General features: G+C 46.6%; 1 pseudogene; it reads left to right on the top strand.

Moving 5' to 3' along the window:
- The first annotated feature begins 234 nt into the window (after positions 1–234).
- Positions 235–6,693, top strand: LOC111955531 (tyrosine-protein kinase Fyn-like; annotated as a pseudogene).
- Positions 6,694–6,956: the final 263 nt, after the last annotated feature.

Here is a 6,956-nt window from a genome sequence, read left to right as displayed (position 1 = left end):
TCAGTCCGAATGCTGGGTTTGCTTTGGAATAGAGTGCATTACACATACATCAGTGCTGGTCCTGTAGAGTGAAGATTGACTGTTTCCTTTTAGCTGCCATTTTGTTCTTCCTGAACTCTGCTGTGACTTCTTAACTCACTCCAAAGCTGGAGGTTAACTGAGTTAAAACACACAACACCAAGTTCTCACTGTTCATCAAACCGCAGACACGCCCATTTGTGGTGAAGCAGATAGATGGAACTGTAAGTCATGGTCTCTTCCTCAGAGGACTGAAAAGGAAGTGGCTAACCTCTCTCTCTTTGTTCTCTCTCACGCGTTCCTTTTTCCCTCTTCTCCCTGTCTCTCTCTCCTCTCTCTCTTCTCTCTCTCTCTCTCTCTCCTCTCTCCTCTCTCTCTCTCTCTCTCTCTCCTCTGTCTCGTCTCTCCTCTGTCTCTCTGCTCTCTGTCTCTGTCTCTGTCTCTGTCTCTGTCTCTGTCTCTGTCTCTGTCTCTGTCTCTTGTCTCTGCTCTCTCTCCTCTCTGTCTTTCTCTGTCTCTGTCTCTCTCTCTCGTCTCTAGTGCGATGGTGTCTGACATGATCTGACAGAGGAAGACTGCAGGTGAGTAACTGCCCTTTACCCTCCATATCACTTCCTCCTTCACTTCTCTCTCTTCCGGTTCTAACTCCCCACCTCTCTCACCCCCTCTCTCTGTACGATATCTCCGTGGTTATTATGGCTGTGCCCACTGTAAACAGAAAAAGGCTGCAGCCAAGGCTGCTGCAGTCGAGCTGTCTACCCATCTCCTAGCAACAGCCCTGATGGGGTTGTGTCTACAGCATCGGCCATGCCCCGTTATCATCCTGGCCCCACCCACCCGACAATACCGACTTAACAAAGCCGTTGGTTCCGCTGTTTTCCTAATACTAACGCACCCAAACCTCGCAGGGGCATCACAGGTACAGATTGATGGCTTCAAATAATTTTTGTGTGTTTATGTAGACTTATAATAGGTTAATGAAGGCTTCATAAGCCTTTAAATGTGTTTGTTTAAAGTGGTTGTATGATGTATCCCATACTGACGTGTGTGTGTGTGTGTGTGTGTGTGTGTGTGTGTGTGTGTGGTGTGGTGTGTGTGTGTGTGTGTGGAAGTGGCGTTGTAACTCTCTTCATAGCATTGTATGTACTATGATGCTCGTACTGAAGATGACCTGTCCTTCCAGAAGAGAGAAGTTCCACATTATCAACAAACACTTAGATTCACATAACAATTCCAGATAAAAATTGCAGATTAGTGGCTTTCCAGATCAAATCAAGTGTCTCTCCCTCCAATGTGTATGATTGTCTCTACAGAAGAGGGGATTGGTGGGAGCCCCGTCATTGGACACTGGGAAGTCCGGTTACGTCCCTATTAACTAGTGAGCTCCTGTAGACTCTATAACAGGCGAGGAGTAGAGCACACACACACCACACACACACACACACACACACACACACACACACACACACCACACACACACACACCACACACACACACACACACACACACAACACACACACACACACACACACACACACACACACACACACACACACACACACACACCACAAAAAGAACATCTGCTGAATGACTAATGGGTAAATGTTTGTGTGTGTTACCAGTTGGTATTTTCGGGAAGATGGCAGGAAGGATGCAGAGAGACAGCTCCTGGGACTGGAGAACCCCAGAGGAACATTTCCTTATCAGAGAGAGTGAGACACCAAGGGTAACGGTACACACCTGTACTCAGAAAGTCTTCACACACATAGAAAGCCTAGTCCTGGACTAAGGCACTTTCCCTGGACAATCTCCATGAATCTGGGTCTGGTCAACTGGCTCAAGAGTATTAGATATCATATGTGTTTATGAAGGTATTCTCAAACACATCTCAGTACAGCTGTGTTTCTGTTCATTCATACTCGCTGTGCAACTTCAACTTTTAGAATCCTCAGAGTATGAACTGTTCACTTCCTCCTCTATCTCCAGGTGCCTACTCTCTGTCTTATCCGACTGGATGATGTAAAGGAGTAATGAACTGTTCACTTTCCTCCTCTACTCCAGGTGCCTACTCTCTGTCTATCTGGGACTGGATGATGGTAAAGGAGTATGAACTGTTCACTTCCTCCTCTATCTCCAGGTGCCTACTCTCGTCTATCTGGGACTGGGAATGGTAAAGGAGTATGAACTGTTCACTTCCTCCTCTATCTCCAGTGCCTACTCTCTGTCTATCTGGACTGGATGATGGTAAAGAGTATGAACTTTCACTTCCTCCTCTAATCTCCAGTGCCTACTCTCGTCTATCCGGGACGTGGGATGATGGTAAAGGAGTATGAACTGTTCACTTCCTCCTCTATCTCCAGGTGCCTACTCTCTGTCTATCCGGGACTGGGATGATGGTAAAGGTGACCACGTCAAACATTATAAGATCAGGAAGCTGGACAATGGAGGATATTATATCACAACACGCACACAGTTCGACACCGTGCATCAACTGGTGGAGCACTACACAGGTGAGTGCTTAGGGGCTAGGGGTGAAGTACCTAACTTAGGGTCTGTGGGTAAAGTGCCTAGGGTGTTTGGACTAGGGTTAAAGTATTTAGGGCCTAGGTGAGGGCTTTCTCTCCATGGCCAAGACGAATGTAATTCAGATCTCTCCCAGTTGCCCTCTGGTGGTGCAGTCTGGTATAGGAGCTACTCTGCTGTGTGTGTGTGCTCCTTTTTGTGTCTGTATGTCCAATATTCATTCTAGCATACTAAATATGATCAAGGAATGTATTAGCCAAGCACACTAAATAGGCATAAGCAAAGTTGCCTATTGGTTTGCATGGTGTGTCAGTGCGTGTGTGTGTGTCTAAACTGATGTGTATCGGTAAAATGCGAGCACTTTTTAGTAGATCCAAGTAAAGTACTGTAGTCAGTTGCTTTTTATGTTCTATATGTGTTTGTTGCTTTTGTGCCTCAGCAATTTATCTCTCCCTCCCCTCTTGTCTGTCTGTATCTCTCTCTCTGTCTTTGTCCCTTGCGCTCTCCTTTATTCTGTCTGCCTGTCTGTCTTGCTTCGTCTCTCTCTCTTCCACCCCTCTCTCACCCACCTCAGAGCGAGCGGCAGGTTTGTGCTGTAGGTTGATTGGCAGCTGTAGGCGGGGCATGCCTAAGCTAGCCGACCTATCGGTGAAGACCAAGGACGTGTGGGAGATTCCCAGAGAATCTCTCCAGCTGATTAAGAAGCTGGGCAACGGGCAGTTTGGAGAAGTCTGGATGGGTAGGAAGTTCTGTGTCTTTGCATGCGTTTTCATCTCATTTCATCTCCCTCCCTCTACCCCTCCCTCTCCACTCCTACCATCCCCTTCCCCCTCCAACCCCTCACTCCTCTAGGCTGTAACGATGGGCTGTGTTACTTTCTGACCACACCCTGTCCCAATGCCACGCCCCTCACCCTGGGGCTGGGGCGGGACGCCTGGGAGGTTGCCAGGAAAACGCTGGCCCTAAACAGAAAGTTGGGCCAGGGCTGCTTCGGAGACGTCTGGATGGGTGAGACCAACTGTCAATCAATCAGTCACCTTCTTATACTGTAGGTTGAGACTGACACACACACCACCTACAGTCTAGCGCAGGGATCATCAACTACATTACGCTGCGGGCCATTTTATGTTCTTGAGGGGATGGTTAGGGGGCCGGAACATAATGACAAATCATTTGAAGACTGCAAATTGACCGCAAGAACAGATATGTTTGACTAAAACATAATAATTTCAAACCTTGCTTACATTTGTATACGATCACGTGACTCTATTATGCATGGGAGTACTTAAGAAAATATATTTTAAGTTAAAATCCCTTTGAGCTGATTTCCTGGTGTTTCTACAGTCTTATGTCTGACAATGAAAATGATACAACAAAAAAACACACTTGGGGGCCAGTTGGGAAACCCTGGACTATTGCACTCTTCACAACTGTGTCCCAGAAGTGCTTCAATAGTGTCTGGGATTATTCCCAATCCGGTGCTAATGTGGTGGTGTGTAGTGCTCTCTTTTCCCACGGCCAGCTGTGTTCCCAGTTTCCATTCCAGTGCTGTTCTGTGTCAGTGTAATAGTCTCTCTGTGTGTCCGGACCAGGAGGTAGACAACCCTATTCCTGGTCCAGCTTCATGTGCTGCTGAAGCCCCATGGTGGGACTCTCCCTCTCTCCTCCCCTTCCTTATCCCACCCCGCCACCTCCGTGCATGCCCTCTTTATAACTCCTGTGTGTGTGTGTTGTGTTGTGTTTGTGTTGTCGTGTGTGTGTGTGGTGTGTGGTGTGTGTGTGTGTGTGTGTGGTTGTGTGTTGTGTTGTGTGTGTGTGTGTGTGTGTGTGTGTGTGTGTGTGTGTGTGTGTGGTTATAATTAAGCAATAAGCGAGAGGTGTGTATATGGCCAATATACCACGGCTAAGGGCTGTTCTTATGTACGACGCAACACGGAGTGCCTGGATACAACCATTAGCCGTGGTATATTGGCCATATATCACAAACCCCAGAGGTGCCTTATTGCTATTATAAACTGGTTACCAACCACATTAAAGCAGGAAAAATAAATGTTTGTCATACTGTCAGCCAATCAGCATTCAGGCTCGAACTACCAGTTTAAATTGTATGCATGTCTGTTTCTCCTCTGTGTGTGTGTACTGTATACCTATCTCTGTGTGTGTGTGTGTGTGTGTGTGTGCAGGTATGTGGAACGGCACCACCAAGGTAGCAGTCAAGACATTGAACAGGCACCATGTCTCCAAGGCCGCCTAGAAGAGGCTCAGATCATGAAGAGACTGAGACATGACAAAGCTGTGCAGCTGTACGCTTGGTCTCTGAAGAACCATCTACATCATCACAGAGCATGAGCCAAGGTGCTGTACGAGCACACACATATGCAAGCAGAGCCACACACATCACATGTTTCACAATTATTACTGAAATGAATTAAACTGTGTATTTCAGGTAGCTTACTGACTCCTGAAGGATGGGGAAGGAGGAATCTGAAGTTGCCTCAACTGTGATATGGCTGCACAGGTCAGAACACACACCATCTTGGCAGTCCATCTCGATGCTCCTCTTGTGGTTGGCCATGTTCAGAGCTTCTGGTCTGGTGCACTTCATGTGCTTGGAGGTCACGTGTATCACGTGTGGATTGGATGGCTTGCACCTCTAACCCTTCCTCATGTGTGTGTGTGGTGTGTGTAGTGTGTGTTGTGTGTGTGTGTGTGTGTGTTGTGTGGTTGTGTGTTGTGTGTGGTGTGGTGTGTGTGTGTGTGTGTGTTTAGATAACCAGATGCTATATAGAGCGTAATGAACTACATCCATCGTGATCTGCGAGCGGCAAACATTCTGGTCGGGGAAAATCTGGTGTGCAAGATCGCTGACTTTGGTCTGGCCAGACTCATAGAGGACAATGAGTACACAGCCAGACAAGGTAGAAGAGAGTTACTGTGTTAGGACTTTGTGACAACTCTTGATGTGAAAAGGGCTTCATAAATACATTTGATTGAATGATTTTCCAGGAGCCAAGTTCCCCATCAAGTGGACAGCTCCTGAAGCAGCTCTATATGGGCGCTTCACCATCAAGTCTGATGTGTGGAGCTTTGGTATCCTGCTCACTGAACTCATCACAAAAGGACGCGTGCCTTACCCAGGTACGGGGCTATAGGTGTCTCCTACTCTGTGGCCCTTCTTTTTTCCAGCCCTCTGTCTTTCCATCTGTCTATATGATGGATATAAGATGCTTTGTGTTACACTAAAAAACATCTGTCTTTGTCTTTGTCTCTACGTCCCTCCCTCTGCCTCCTCTCTGTCTAGGTATGAATAACCGCGAGGTCCTGGAGCAGGTGGAGAGAGGCTACAGGATGCCCTGTGCGGTGGGTTGTCCTGCCTCCCTCCATGAGCTGATGGTGCAGTGTTGGCGGAGAGAGGCGGACGAGAGACACACCTTTGAATACCTGCAGGGCTTCCTGGAAGACTACTTCACTGCTACTGAGCCCCAGTACCAGCCTGGAGAGAACCTGTGACCACGCACATGCACACAGACACAAGTGTACACACACACACACAACCTATACATACTGTAAGCCTTATCTACTATATGTTGCTGTCTGTCAGGGCAGAGCAATCGAACACGAGCCAGAATTCTTCCTCTCCTCCTATCTGTGCTCGGCTGGGACTGTTGTCAGTGTACTATGCCTTAATAGCTTTACTGGGGGGGTTTAAGGTTAGGGTTAGATGGGGTTAGGGGTCAAGGTTTGTGGGGCTGTAGGGGACCAGTTTGTGCCTAAAATCTTTACTTGTGTAAGATGATAATGGTGATGACTTCACTCCAATGCTTTTTACTCTCTAAGCATCTTTCATGACGTCAAAGTGGATTTTTTCTGTAACCTTTCTTAAACCTGATATTGACAACTCTGTTTTTTTATTTTTTATTTAATGCTTGTATATCTACTGTTTGTATCTTAGCTAACACATGGGGTTTGTTCAACAGGGTGCAACGTTTCAGAATGTTCAGATAGATAATCATATATGTTCTATACAGTATATTTTTATCAGGTAGAATAAGTGTTTGTACCAGCTCTATTCATACAATTTCTATGTGCTATGTTCTGACTATTTCACCTCTCTGAATCCACGTATGTTCTGTATACAGCCTTCTGCCAATGGGAGGGCCAGGCAAAGGGTCAAATGAATGCACAGAGGTCGGAGTTGGGACCGTGAGCAGGAGTGTGGGTTTTTATGATGATTTTAACTTTTCTGTTGTTTCAGATGTTTCTGTGCCTGTGGTAAAGTTATTTTCAACAATACACATGTGTCTTGTTTTCTTAGTTTCTAGGTCTAGCCTGCAAACACATATTTCTTTACTCACAGACACATGCACACACACATTTTGACTGTCTAGTTTGGTCAGTGTCTACTTCAAATTGGT

The sequence above is a fragment of the Salvelinus sp. IW2-2015 genome, linkage group LG31 (assembly GCF_002910315.2).
Source record: "Salvelinus sp. IW2-2015 linkage group LG31, ASM291031v2, whole genome shotgun sequence".
Taxonomy (NCBI): Eukaryota; Metazoa; Chordata; class Actinopteri; order Salmoniformes; family Salmonidae; genus Salvelinus; species Salvelinus sp. IW2-2015.
The sequence above is the reverse complement of the archived record's forward strand: the minus strand, read 5'-3'. Positions and strand labels throughout refer to the sequence as shown.